Here is a 16,266-nt window from a genome sequence, read left to right as displayed (position 1 = left end):
GCATGATAAGACAATTGAAGATATGTTGAGATTTTGCCCAATTTTAGAGATTTTGATTCTTAATAATTGTTCTGGACTCCAGAGATTGAAGATATCTTCAGACCGCCTTAGCTCTCTAGATGTATCGTCTCTTATTAAAGCAATAGCAGTGAATTGTCCACGACTGATGAGCATTGTATTAAGAAACTGTAAATGCAGAGAGATAGAAGCCTTCTTGCCAGCATGTTTAAGTCTAACTACAAACTTTGGTCAAGTTGAAATGCTTACAACTCTTCAATCAGTGAGAAACATTACACTCTTGAGGAGGACGTTTTGTAACACAGTTAATGGAAAGGATGTAGAGATTCTAAGTGAATTTCCCAATTTAGAACAACTGTGCATATACCATGTGGATCATTTTGTACTGGTAAGATTTTAACCCATTATCTTATAAAGTGTGACATTTCTCATCTTTGTTGCATATTTTTTAACAGAAGGCTTTCTAAAAACTTGAAAATGCAGATGTCCTCGAATGGTGCGATTTCAGAAATTTCAACATCTTTTGCATTGAGAAATCTAAAGCAGATTCATCTGACACTGGAGACTTTTAATCATGATCCTACACTTGTATTGACCTCTCTTCTTCGGCATGCTCCTGATGTCAAAACTGTATTAATTTCTTTCTTCGGCATGCTCCTGATGTCAAAACTGTATTAATTTGTCTAAGGAATTTGAACAGCAACAGGGCAGTGCAACTTTTGAACAAGCTGATAGATTTGAAGGAAGAATTTGTACAAACGAAAATTCTCTTGTCACGTGGAACTTTAAAGGAAGCGAGATGCCTCAACTGTGTTCCTTACCAAATTATGTATATGTGACTTTTTCCGGCATGTCATACAGAGGCAAGTCAATTGCTGCAGCTTTTAAAGTCTCAATGAATGTTTTGTTTTTAATAATTGCATTATTGTTTAGATCAATTTTTGGAGGCTGATGGTATCATTATCCGCTATAGACAACGAAATGCCAAATTTTATTTGAGCTGAAACGGGGAAGACTCAATTCTAAATGCATTCAGAAAATAGTTTTTATAATATTTTCATCCTACCACTTTCCTACTTCAAGGTATTTTCATTATTTCCTCTTTTTACTCATCCAGTGCTTTTGCCATTGCGTTAATGTTCTGCCAGTTAAATCATTTGCTGTTGTTATTTGAAAGAGCTGCTGCATAATATTCAACAAAATATGCCTAATTGAGTACTGCTTGTCTTCTTGGCACTGCTTGTCTTTTGTGCGTCAACTAATTGATATGTTTATGCAAATCATTATGTCTGAATATGTTTTCCCAGATGATGTCTGCGTAGCTTTCCATTTATAAGGAAATGTTTACTCGAGTCGATAAAGCAGTGCATTCATCCCATACTGAGTTGCCTACACTGTATAAAATCAGAAATCTAATCTTATTCTAATTTCCAAAATAATGGGTGCCTATTTCCAATTCCTATTACCGTGGCCAAACAGGCCCTAATGGATTTAGAAAAATAGTTCTCAGATTTTGTTTTTTCATTCAATACTTTTGCTATTGCATTTATGTTCTGCCAATTAGTCTTTTCCTTTCCTGTTGTTATTTGAAATAATAATATAGTAGGAGATATTTTCACAGCAAGTCAAATTGTGATATTGTTATCAATATTTAACTCTGTAGTTTTGGAGTCAAACTCATTGATCCATGTTTCATGAATAGTGATTTACACGTCTCTCATAAGAATAAATGAAATACTAGGTGAAGCACCCGCTAAATCCATTGAGTGCTAAGTGCCATTTATTCTCATATGGATAGATTCATGTGTGAATTGTGAGAAAAGTAAATTATCAGCATAGAAATACATACCACTCATCAGGACAACACAGTAGCCGTCTTTGCAGTCCATCTCAACCATCCACCATTAATTCTCCTGCTAACTTTATACTATAGTCTATATAGAATTTATTATGTATTTACTTATAAATAGAATTAACTGGGTTACAAGTGATCAGCAGAACCCTTATTTGGATTTTTCATTTGTTTGTTTCTCCTCTGTGCCTGGTTTTTAAATTGGTATTACAGCTACAGGAGAGTTAAATTGTTGATGGAAATGACAAGAAGGAAGCTAAAGTTGAAGAGTGGAGCTAGAATTGTGTGAAGCTATGAGTTACAGATTAGTGGCTTGTGGAGCATCTCTATGCAAGGGTTGTGTTAGACAGTGCATACATACCTTCTTGTAAGAGTGTTTGATCGAGTTGTAAAAGAGATAAAAACCACTTGAATAATAGTTTGTTCATTGTTCAGCTTGGACTTAGGAATGTGTGTCATGAGAAAAAAAAAAACAAGAGATTGATCAGCAAACTATTTTATAAAATATATCGGTGGTATTCTCTTTTCTTCGAATGTACTCCAACTTCACCACCTTCTCTTCCACCTATTCTCTTGGGAGATTATAGAACATAGAAATGTGTTTTCTCTTTTAGTGCATCAATAGGTTCTTGGAAATATTATTGGCACTAGTGTTACCACAATATATAATCACCAACTCAATTATCTTATCCTTTATCCCTTCTAATATCTATTTTATCCAAGCTATTTGAGTGCAATCGATACATGCAACTACACTTTGCCTGTGGAGTTGGGATGAGATATTTAATTCTACTTCTTTCTTCTCTAAGGCACAAATCTACCACTAAGAAAGAACTCACTTCCACTTGTGATCTTCTTGTCACCCATATTGTCTTCCTAATTGACATCAATAGATATATTTAAAGAGAATCTCCTTCATGATCATACCAAAAACCATAATCAATAGATATCTTAAGGTAAATGAAAATTATTTTCATTGCAACCATATGCAACTCCTTGAAATCTGGTTAATCCCTTTCCAATATACAACCATCTTGTGCTATATCAAGTCTACGACATAACACATAATGTAGCTTATTGATTAAGGATGTCTATAAAGTAGCATCAAGAAGATAAGATTCATTATCCTTAAAGAGATTACAATGTATAACCATTGGGGTATCAAGAAGTTTAGCATCTTGCATGCCAAATCCCTTCAACACTTTCTTCACATAGCTCAAGTTACTAATGTATATACTAGTTTCCAACAAAGATACCTTCAAGTCTATAATGAATTTGATCTCCTGTATTATTGACAAATCAAATCCTTTCTTCATTTAACCATCAAATGACATACTTATCTCATCATCTCCTCTAAATATTATGTCCCCAATAAAGACTTTGGGAATTAACATATTTTCACCTTCAACTCTTAAGTAAATATTACTATCATCAAAAGTCTAGATTGAAACCAATATTATCGAGATAAGAATGTTGTCTTTCATAATAGGATCCAAGGGTTTTCTTCAATTCATACAATTATTTTTGAAGTTTATGATCCATTTTGTCTCCTTGATTAATGCAAATCCATCTAGATATTTAATGTAAACCCACTCTTCTACAATTTCATTCAATAAAAATAACATGGCATCCATTGATATACGTTACTCTTCTTGAATGCAACATAAGCAAGTAGTATTCTATCACCTTCCAGTATTACAATTGCAAAAAAATAATCACTATTCAGTGGTAAAATGGAAGCACTTTAAGAGGATGTAGACTTCCACTTTAGAAGGCACTGAGACATTCAAATATGCTTGTGAGGGAAAGAGAGATATTTGCATGTATGATTCTACTTATGGTCTAAATTAGATTAGTAGGGACCAAGATGAAGAAGGGTACTAATAATAAAACCAAGTTGTAAAGAGGAATGCAATAGAAAGAAATAGATACTCATAGGCCCTGATGGTACTCTAAATTTTGGCAAATTTTAGAGCCCCAAGCACCATAGAAAAGGTAAAATCTTTTGATCTTACCCACTACCAATATGCTTCACACCAATTAAAGTCATGATGAGAATGGTGGGAAACACTATAATTATTGAATTTGATGATTGGACTATCAAATTGTGGTTTGTTTCTCATGGAATTTGTGATGGCGAACTAGCATGCCATATTGGACCAATCAATTGTATTGAATACTTCAGTGCTAACAAAGCGTGAGAAATCCTAGTTTTCCCAATGAAACACATCCATCGAAGGGAGTTTCTGTTAGGAAAGCTACTTGCAGAAATGCCTTCCAAATGTCAATTTACATGGGAAACCTAATGGGGTTTGAATCTACAGAGATGTATAGGAAAAAATAAAGAACACAAAAAAAAAAAACAATAATGCACACAAGATAAAACACAAGAGACCAAAATTTATGTGGGAAACCCTTTCGGAAAAAATTGACCAGCCAAGAACTAGAATGTTGCCCTTTGTATTACAGTAATGTATACATTATATACAAACAATAATGGACTTAAGCTCAGATCATCTTTACAATCTACTTGACTACTACCACTATGATACTCTCTCCTTCAGACTTACAGCCTCAGCCCTCACAACCTCTACAACAATACAACCATTACTGTCAACCAAGGACTTAGCAACATTTTTCCAAGCTTTAGGCTTGTCCACCCCTCAAATAATCTCACATACATTTATACACTATGCAATTCATTAGAGAGTTTGGTATGTCAATCATTACATTACATAATCAATCAACCAATTTTGCTGCACACCATAACTGTCACCGTACTGTCTGTCACCATCGTACTATCCGATAGCACATACTATCCATCACCACCATACTATCTAGCACTACGACATTGTCATACTATCCAGTGCGACAACTTCAGCACCACGCCACCTCCAGCACCACGGTACTGTTTGGCACCATGACACCACTATACAGTCCGACACCACGACACCACCATACTGTCGGACACCACACCTTTAGCAACATAACACCTCCAGCACCACAACACCTCTAGCACCATGACACCTCTGACATCATGACACCACCATACTGTGGCTTTCCCATATGTGAGGCTCATTCACCATACGGTGCTCCTGACTGTACTTCATCATTCCAACAATCTCCCAATGAAGTACGAAGTCACCTAACATGACTAACATGAAAGTAGAATCTACACCTTTACCAAGGACTCATTGAATCATCAAGATGTCAACATCTTAAGTCACATGAAGATAACATCTCCAAATAGTACTTCAAAAAATGTGAACAAATCCTTCTAACACATCATAATCTTGCGCCTTCAACATCTACAATACTAATGAAGATCAATCGCTACATCACTGCTAACAACTCCCACTAAACTGTGGTAATGAGTCACACATGGCACGTAGTCACTGCCATCAACTCCTCCCATGTTGTAGTGTCAAGTCACCCATGGCATTGTGACTACCATCTTCCAAATGAAGATTGAATTATTTCAACTAGTCATCATCAAGCTGACCAGTTAGCCAAAGTAGCACTACTGACATCTTCATCATCACTTTGAGAAGACTCAAAATTCAAAGAACTCTCCATTTTCTTCTTCTTCTTCTTCTCTTTCCAATCCTTTTGGATATGACTAGTTTTCTCGCAGTTCCAACACTTCACTTTGGACTTTTTCGTAGAAGATTCAGGCTCCATGTCCTTCTTTCTTTTGTTCTTCACTCTGCCTTAAGCAATGAGAGCCTCCTTAGCCACCTTAGAATATTTTCTCCGCATCTCCTTTGATAGAAGTGCAACAAACACTTCATCCATTTTTAATTAGGTGGTAGTACTTCCAATTGCCATCACAAGATTATCCCATGAATCAAGCAACGAGCATAGAAGTAGCATGCAACACTCTTTTTCACTAACAGACACACCAACAGATGTCAGTTGTGTAATCACCATAATGAATGCGTTTAAATGATTTGCAATAGTCATTTCTTCATCCATCTTCAAGGAGTACAAATTCTTTCTTAGGAAAAGTTTGTTTATCAAGGATTTTCCCTAATAAATATCTCCCAACTTCTTCCACAAAGAATATACAGTTTTCTCCTCATGAACATTCAAGAGAACAAAATCTACAAGACATAGCCTTATCAGTCCTTTGGCCTTTCGATCTATTGAAACCCAATCTTCTTGCTTCATGCCTGAAGGCTTGTTACCAGACACAACAATCCATAGATCTTGGTCTACCAACATATCCTCCACTTTAAGTTTCAATAACTCAAAGTTTGTGCCATCAAAAATTTTCAATCTCTATTCTCCTTAATGCACTTTCCATCTCAATTTCTAGATGAACACTTTATAAACTCCCACCAAAACCAAATTGCCACCAAATGACCAACCCTACCCAATACAACCAACTCTACCAACAAGACAATGGTAATGGGTAATGGCTCTAATACCACTTGTTAAGAAAGCTACTTGCGAAAATGCTTTCCAAATGTCAATTTATAGGGGAAACCTAAAGGGTTCAAATCTACAATGATGTATAGGTAAAAATAAAGAACATAGAAAACAACCATAATGCACAAAAGATATACAAGAGACCAAGATTTAGGTGGGAAACCCTTTTGAAAAAAACCCACCAGCCAAGAGCCAAAGTGTTATCCTTTGTATTATAGTAATGCATACATTACATACAAACAATAATGGACTTAGGCTCAAATCATCTTTATAATCAACCTGATTACTACCACTAGGACACTCTATCCTTTAGGCTCACAGCCACAGCTCTCACAGCCTCTACATCAATACAACCATTACTGTTAATCAAAGACTTAGAAACATTTTTTCAGGCATTAGGCTCATCCTCCACTCAACGAATCTCACATACATTTATACACTATGAAATTCGTCAAGGTGTTTGGTATGTCGACTATTACATTACATAACCAGTCAACCAATTCTACTTCACACCATAACTGTCACCATATTGTCCATCACCACCATTCTATCCGACACCACATACTATCCATCACCACCGTATTGTTTGGCACCACGACTTTGACACCATGACACCTCTGAAACCATAACACCACTGTACTGTCCAGCACCATGACTCTGGCACCACAACACCTCCAACACCATGACACCATTGTACTATCTAGTGTCAACGTAAATTAATTACACCGCAAGGCATAGTCGGCACCGACCAAGATGCTTCCAGAGGCATGTGCGGCCATCCCTCCAACTGCCAACTACTCACATTAATAATACACCAAAAACCACTTCTGGAGATTTATGTACATTTATTATAGTTGTTGTTATAAATAGACTTGCTGGGCTTGGAGTTTTCAGTGCTTATTTCCTGAATATTCTGTTGTGTTATTTTCTTTGTGTTTTTTCATGGTATCAAAGCCATTATTAATGATTGGTGAATGTTTTGTTTTGCTATGTGAACTAAAGGAGATTGCTGTTACAATCTACAAGCTGCTGTTGGAGTTGAAGTGTTTCTTTGAACTGTTGGCATTGGCATTATCTTAGAGAAGAAAGATAACATGCTGAAGAAAGCAGATCTATTGTAGCCATTCCTGGAGGAGCAAAAATTATTATTGGTCAAAGAGCACATTTGAATTTCTAAGAGGTACGTTTTGAAAGATAAAAGAGTACAGTGTTGTGTGGGGCTGTAATGCTTATTGTTTTAATATAGAGCTTTCTCTATTCTATTGTGCCACTAAAAGAAGCAATGAACTATCAAATGGCTCTTTAAATATGAAGTTGTTAATGATCGTTTGGTTATTTCAAATTTGTGAAGAGATTGAGTAAGTTTGTTCATGGTAGTGGTGTTGATGAAGAGTTATTTGAAATATTGAAGGATTAAGTTATTGTGTGGGACAGAATTGGGTGCCATTTATATTGTTATGGTTATCTATCTTACTATGATTTTTCAAGTACAGTTGAAGTGTTGAATGCTCTTGTGATTTAGAAGATGCACTAATCCTTTGTTTGTTTAGATATGTTTGTATGATTGAGAAGTGAGCGTATCTTTTGGAAGATACAAATTCTGTATGCTTCAGGGTGTGTGGATGTATGTGATTAAGAAGTGTTATTAAAGATTTAATGTGAAGAGATTGATAAGAATAGAAAGTGGGTAACTTTGTGTGGAAAGACAAATTTGATAAAGTTTTTTATTTAAAAGTCCTTGTTTGATTGGTTCATAAGAAGGCCAATATCAAGGGTGGTCTTTTGGTATTTGATTGAAATCTAACCATGGCTGGTGAGATGTCTAATCTTGTGGTTAGTGAAAAATTGGATGGTTCAAATTATCCTAATTGGAAATGTGAGATGGAGTTAATTTTACAAATGAAAGATTTATGGGAACTAGTCACAAAAGAAGAACCTACGGATCAAGATAAACTTGATAAATGGAATAAAAAGGATATGAATGCACATGCTACACTTTTGTGGCAAATTAGTCCAGGGATTAGGCCTCATGTTCAAGGTTTAAAAACAACAAAGGCAATATGGGAAACTTTACAAACAATGTATGAAAGAACAAGTAAGTTAAAAGCAATGGATATTAAGAGGCAATTAACTCATTTGAAAATGAAAGAAGGAGATAGCATGAATGATCATATTGCTAGATTGAAAAACTTAAGAAATCAGCTTGCAATGATGAAGGTTGAGTACGAAGATGATGAAATCATAGAATTTTTAATTGAAAGTCTTCCAGAGGAGTATAATAATTTCATTCGCAGTTTAGAATTAACTGACAAATTTGAAAATATAAAATTGCAAGAAGTCTAAGGTGCTTTGTTAAATGAAGAAGAAAGGCTTCACAAGTTTACAAGTGAGTCTAGCAAGAGTCAAGCATTTGTAGCTAGAGGGAAATACAAGAATTATAATCAGGAAAGAACATATCAAAATCAAAGACCTAATCAAGGGAATCAATATAGAAATAATCAAAGACAATGGTCTCAACAAAGAGATAATCAAAATAGGCAAAATTATCAAAGGCCACAAAATGAAGGGAGAAATTAAAATAATAATCTCAAAGGAGCAAATACTATCAAATGTTTCAAGTGTGGAAAAGAAGGGCATAAAAGTGATCAATATTTTAAGAAATGGAAAAAGAGATTTAATCAAAGAAGGCAATCAAATTTTGTTCAAGAAGAGGGTGATCATCATATAATGATAGCTTCTTTGGCTACTCAAGGTGATTCAAGTAATGCATGGTATATTGATTTGGGAGCTAGCCAACATCTAACCCACAACAAAAATATCTTTAGCTCTTTAGAAGCAACAAAAGGTGCAAAAATATTTCTTGGTGATGATAGTTCACATGACATAGAAGGAATAGGTACAATTTCAATGAAAGGTACTGATGGTAAAAATTTGGAAATAACTAATGTGAATTTTGTACCTAGGTTGGCCAAAAATCTTCTATCAGTGAGTCAAATAACTCAAGAGTTTTATTCAGATAAGTGTTTAATCAAGAATATTAATGATGGATACAAAATAGTTGCTAGAGGAGTTGAGAATGATGGATTATATAAATTTCAAGCTAGTGTTGCTAAGAAGGCTTATATCACTACAAGATCATCCTTAAGTGAGTTATGGCATCAAAGATATGGTCATTTAAATTATCAAAGTTTGGCTATGCTTTCAAAGATGAATATGGTTGATGGATTACCTTGGATAAAATTAAATACAAATGTGTGTGAAGGATGCATGGTTGGTAAACAACATAGAGACACTTTTGAGAGGTCTACATGGAGAGCAAAGAGAAGTCTAGAATTTATCCATAGTGCTTTGTGCGGTCTTATGAATCCAACATCAAAGGGAAGAGCTAGGTATATCTTGACATTTATTGATGATTTTTCAAGAAAAAATTGGGTTTATTTCTTGAAACAAAAGGATGAAGTGTTTAACAAATTTGAAATATTTAAAGCTCTTGTGGAAAATGAAAGCGGAAATAAGATCAAGAGAATTAGAACTGACAATGCTGGAGAATATGTAAACAATAGGTTCAAATCATTTTGTGATCATCATGGGATCAAAAGAGAGATGGCTATTAGATATACTCCTCAACAAAATGGTATTGCTGAAAGGAAGAATAGGACTTTAGTGGAAATGACATGTTGTATGCTACAATCTAAGAATCTTCCTTTGTTTCTATGGGCTGAAGCTATTAATACCGCATCTCATGTTTTGAATAGATCTCCCACAAATATTTTGCAAAACATTACTCCTGAAGAAGCTTGGAGTGGAAGAAAACCTAAGGTTAAGTATTTTAGAGTGTTTGGATGTGAAGCCTATGCCCATGTACCAGATGATATTAGAGAAAAGAAATTTGATAAGAAAAGGATTAAGTGCATCTTTGTGGGGTATGATGACCAAAGGAAAGGATATAGGTTATATGATCCTAGTGTGGAAGATGTGTTTACAAGTAGGGATGTCAAGTTTAATGAAGGGTTTGATGATATGCCAATATCCACTCCTATTCCACATGTCGCCATTGAGAATCATGAAGATCCTAATGATTTTGAAACTGGTGAAAGTTCTAAGGAACTCTTTGACATGGATGAAGAATCTAGTCCTTCTCCAAAGACCAAGAGTATTCAAGAAATTTATCAAAGGACTCATCAAATTAATTATGCTTTGATGACCACCATAATGAAACTAATGATCCTCAAACATATGAAGAGGCCAAAGGAAAACATGAATGGGAAGAAGCTATGAAAAATGAGTATGATTCATTGATAAAGAACAACACTTGAGAATTGGTAGAGTTGCCAAAAGGTAAGAATGTGGTTAACAATAAGTGGGTATATAAGACCAAGTTCAAGTCAAATGGGAGTATTGGAAAACATAAGGGAAGACTAGTGGCCAAAGGGTATTCACAAAAAGAAGGGATTGATTACACAGAAACTTTTGCCCCAGTAGCAAAGATTAGTACTGCTAGACTTATTATAGCATTAGCAGGTCATTTTAAGTGGCCTTTACACCAAATGGACATTAAAAATGCATTTTTGAATGGTGAAATTGATGAAGAGATTTATATGACTCAGCCACAAGGATTTGAAATACAAGGGAAAGAACATTTGGTTTGCAAATTAAAGAAGTCTTTATATGGTCTCAAACAGGCTCCAAGAGCTTGGTATGCTAAAATTGATGAATATTTTCAAATTCAAGGCTTCCATAATAGTCCACATGATCCAAATTTGTATGTGAAGGAATTTGCTAGTGGTGATATCATAATCATTGTGCTTTATGTTGATGATCTTATTATCATAGGACATAGCATGGATAAAATTAGTAACATAAAGTTAAGCTTGCAAAATACATTTGAGATGACAGATCTTGGTTTTCTACACTATTTTCTTGGTATACAAGTATGGCAAAAGGATGATGGATTTTATCTTTCTCAAACTAAGTATGCCCTAGACATATTGAAGAGGTTTCAAATGACAGATTGTAAAAGTGTATCTACTCCAATTGCTCTAGGGTTGAAATTAAGCAAGGACATGGAAGGTGAAGATGTTGATCCTCCCTTATATAGGCAATTGGTTGGTAGTCTTGTATATTTAACACACACTCATCCTGATATCTCTTTTGCAGTTAGTGTGGTTTTCAAATTTTTGAGCTCACCTAAAGTCCCACATTGGATAGCCGCTAAAAGAATACTAAGATATGTGAAAGGGACTTTAACGATGGGCATCTATTATTCATTTCATGGAGATATTTCCCTTATTAGCTATTCAGATTCTAATTGGGCAAGATGCATGGATGATCGTAAGTCCACTACAGGTTATGTTGTCTATCTTGGTGTAGGTCCTGTTTCTTGGTGTAGTAAAAAGCAGTTTACCATAGCTCTGTCCACCACAGAAGCTGAATATACTATAGCAAACGAAGCAGCAAAAGACATCACTTGGCTATGAGCTATCTTATCAGTCCTTAGGTAACATCATGCAGGGCCTTCTCTACTTCATTGTGACAATCAAAGTGCCATATCATTGTCTAAGAATCCAGTGTTCCATGCTCGCACCAAAAATATTGAAGTCTATCATCATTATATCAGGCATCTTCTCCAACAACAGGTGATTCATCTTCAATATTGCAAGACAAAGGACCAGATTGCTGACTTATTCACCAAGGCTTTAAGTGAAGCCAAGTTTGTATCTCTTCAACATCTTTTGGGCTTAAGAGCAGTGACATAATTGTCTCATGGTTGTCATTTAGGGGGGATTCTTATGAATTCCAACCATTTTATTTAGGAGATAACAGATTGTAAATGGGTACCTAACAAGGCTTTAGGCCAGGACCCATCATATGTAGATTATGGGGGGATATTTAGATAGTAGGTATTTAGTATAGCTATTGTAATTAATTTAGGGGGGATGTCAACGTAAATTAATTACACCACAAGGCATAGTCGGCACCGACCAAGATGCTTCCAGAGGCATGTGCGGCCATCCCTCCAACTGCCAACTACTCACATTAATAATACACCAAAAACCACTTCTGGAGATTTCTGTACATTTATTACAGTTGTTGTTATAAATAGACTTGCTGGGCCTGGAGTTTTCAGTGCTCATTTCCTGAACATTCTGCTTTGTTATTTTCTCTATGTTTTTTCATCTGGCACCACGCCTCCGACACCACCATATTGTCCGGCACCACGCTTCCAACACCATGACACCTCCGGCACCACAACACCTCTGACACCATGACACCTCTTGCACCATGACACCATAACTGTGATTTTCCCGTATAGTGAGGCTCATTCACCATACGGTGCTCCTCACCGTACTTCATCATACCAATATTCTCTTAGTTTGAAGCTTTTGAAATCATAAGAAACCTTCAGACCAATATCATCGACGGCATCCAAACAGAACAGGGAGTATAAAGGAGATATTGGAGGGAAAATATTAGGAAGACAAGTGATGACATGAAGGTCAAGCACAAAGAGACTCTACGTCAGAAGCAAATATATGCACCTAGTGATGTCCTCTGATCATACATCAATAATAATAAACAAATTGAAGATATGGAAAAACAACCTGAATGCTTGGAGATGATGGAATGGTATTTACCAGCAAACACCAAAAATAATAAAGATTTGATTTATTACTAGTAAAATAATATTTATGATGTGTGCATAGGAAAAACACATTCAGCGGTTGAAAATCGTGGAACGATGAAAGGCCAACTGAACTCGAAAATCTCGAAGACAAATCTAGTGCCATAATGATATAAATATATCATAATGGAGTCTAGTATTTTTACGTTGAAGAAAACAACACATTTTTAAGTATGAATGGAACCACACAAGCAACAGGGGAACTTCTGACTTGAACGCACACACATAGATGAGGAGTTGTAATGTTCAAGGAGACGACAGTATACTGCACATGTTTATATGGGGAAAATATTTGAGGGAAATGATGGTATATAGCCAAGATAAATTAAAAGAAATTTACTGCTGAAACTACGTAATTATTTATTTTTAATAATGTGATTATTCACTTTGAAAAGTCATATCTCTATATTTTTAAGATATAAATAAGGAGATATTCATTTGTAAGAAAGAGATAATTCATATGAAGAAGTATGGAGGAATAAAGGTTCAATATGACTTTGTAATGTTAATTCAATTATTTTATTTTAATAAAATAAAATGTCTTTTGTTTATTTTTTAAATTGAGTCGTTCTTTGTAATTGATATTTTTGGATAAGTGGACATGGTCATTTGGCATTTTAATGTATAATATTTGCTAAGTGGCATCTCAATTATTTAATTGGTGGCAGTGTAAGTGGATAAGAACTTTATAAATTTGTACGTAAAGTTGACTATTACCTGGATGAGCAGAGGTACTGGTCTTTCTATTATTGAAAGCATAAAATCTATATATTCCTTCTACAAGCATTAGATTCATTATTAAAACTTTAAAGAATTCATTCAAAGAAAACATTCAACATCTAGTTTCATTTTAAATCGAGTTCAAAGACCTTGCCAGTCAGATAACACCAAAGCTTAAATTTGTTTTGAAAAAGCTCTTAACCAAGTGATCGGGTTCGAAGAGAAAGTCTACCCGTGTAGGTGTAGCAGAGTCTAAAGAGAAAGTCTACCCATCTAGGTGTAGTAGTGTCTAAAGTGCAGGGGATAATTCTCATTTATTGGCCAGAACTAATTGCAAAATCCTATGAGAGAAGTGATAGGCTCTTGGATTTCCAATTTGCAGTTTTGAAAACACAATTAGCCCAATTAAGATGCAAATCTAGGTTAAACATATGAAGTGAATTAAAATGTAAAAGAATCACCTTGAAGATGTGTTTATACTCAATAATTTCTATATGAAACTTTTATGAACTTCTATCCATGGATCTCAAAATGAAATGATGAAAGGAAGAAAACCCACAAATCTCTTGATAATTTGAGACTAGAGGAATAGGTCAACATGGAAAGACATCCTACAACTAGGTTAGCATATTTTGCAGCTCTCAAAATGATTACTTGAGAAAGTGTATAAACTATAAGTTCCATATTTTCAATTCATTTCACTCTCAACCTGCAAATAACCACAAAAAAGAAAGGTTTGGGTGTTGGAATTTGACGACGGCTTTCCTCGATCAAGTCCTAGCTTAAGAAATTAACCATAAATGAGAAATCTAAATGTAAATGACGATAGAGAATAAGGTAAATGTTAAGGTTCACCTTTCCTACACATATGTAATATAGATCTTCAATTATTAATGTAGGATATCTCCATACTTTACAATGGATGTATCATAACTCCATCATGGTGCAATGTATATGAGCCTACATCAATGAAGAGGATGAATGCTTCAATGCAAATTTCCTCCCTTGATGTCCCAAAATATGCTAGATCTTGAAGAGGAAATGCACAAAAAGGTCTCCAAAGCTACATAAAATATACTTGCTTGAATGCAAAAAGGCTAAAAATACTCACTAGAGAATGAAAGTTTGAGTGCACAAGCAATCATTGAGATGAGATTTTAAAATGAAACCCCCAAGCCTCCATTAATACTAATTCTTCATTGGAAAAATAAGATAAGCCACATTCATCTTTTTAGCAGGTTTTAAATTGTTGAGTTCAATTTCCTCAATGATACAATCATCTATAAACCTTGAAAAAATTATCTTCCACTATCAATTAATCAAAATTTAATAGTTAAAGCCAAAAACCTTATATTTTCCAAGTTTTGGTCAAAATTATTTTTGTATAGGTTAATCATATAACAATACCAATCGTCTTATGTGGAATTGTTGGAAACTATAATTGGAACAATTTTTTTTTGTTTTAAGTGATGGCAAACCTTATTGGTGAGATAGAATCCTATATAATTTTAGTTACATACCTAGATGATTTATGAAAAGCATTTGAGAAGTTGGTCACAAAAAATGCACATAGAGGAAATGTTGAGTTATCAGAAAAAAACTACAAAGGACACTTGATTAGTTAGACTATGACAAGATAAAGTGATTTTTTAATCATATTACAATTGAAGAAGATAGTTGTATGGAGATTTGAAGAGCTGATCAAAGAAATACTAAATGCATGGGATTCACTGAAAAATAAAGTAGAAGATTAAGGAACTTGCAATACATGTTGAATGATGCTGCTGTCAATCAAGTGTTAGTATGTACTGAGAAAAAATAGTGTTGATCAAGCATCAATATTGAGTTACAGTGTACATACCAAATAAGAAAGTTAGTAGTGACCATTTAACTCATTGATGACCAAGTCTTAGAATACAATATTGGCCGAGGGACAACATTTTGACATTTTATGAGAAATTAAAATTTCGAACAAATAAAGTTGATTACTTGGGATATACAAAGCATGTTAAATATAAGAATGGATGACCTAGAAAATTTGAATCAAGGATAAGTATTTTATAGACCATTTAAGATTCAGGATATAAACCATTTTCAATTCAGGATATAAACCTTCAAACACCTCCTTAACTTGTTATTTCTTGATAGCAGTTCCATTATTTGTTTGTGCAAACATAGTACTTGCATTGAGCTTGAAGTCTGAAAAAATGTTTAATGAATGGGGGTTACACTCCTATTTAGATTCTATTGATGAATTTTAAGCATTTCAACCTTCATAAATCATATAGAAACCAATTAAGACTGGAAATTCTATGAAAACTATAGATAACATTCATAAAATTTGATTTTCAAAATGTTAGGATGGTTGGTTTAAGCTTTAAAACTTAATAATTTCCCTCTATTTATGAAAACTCAAGAAAAATAGGAGGAAAATATTTGATTTAAAACTTATTATTAGCACTTTAAGCTTGGAGGAGGGTTTAAAAAATTGATATTTTGCAATTAATTAATAAACTTGATTTTGAAAATCTCTTTGTTTGTCCCTTACTTTTGCAGTTTTGAA

Source organism: Cupressus sempervirens, chromosome 1 (genome assembly GCF_028749045.1).
Source record: "Cupressus sempervirens isolate cs-2001-9-10 chromosome 1, ASM2874904v1, whole genome shotgun sequence".
NCBI lineage: Eukaryota > Viridiplantae > Streptophyta > Pinopsida > Cupressales > Cupressaceae > Cupressus > Cupressus sempervirens.
Note: the sequence above shows the minus strand (reverse complement) of the source record.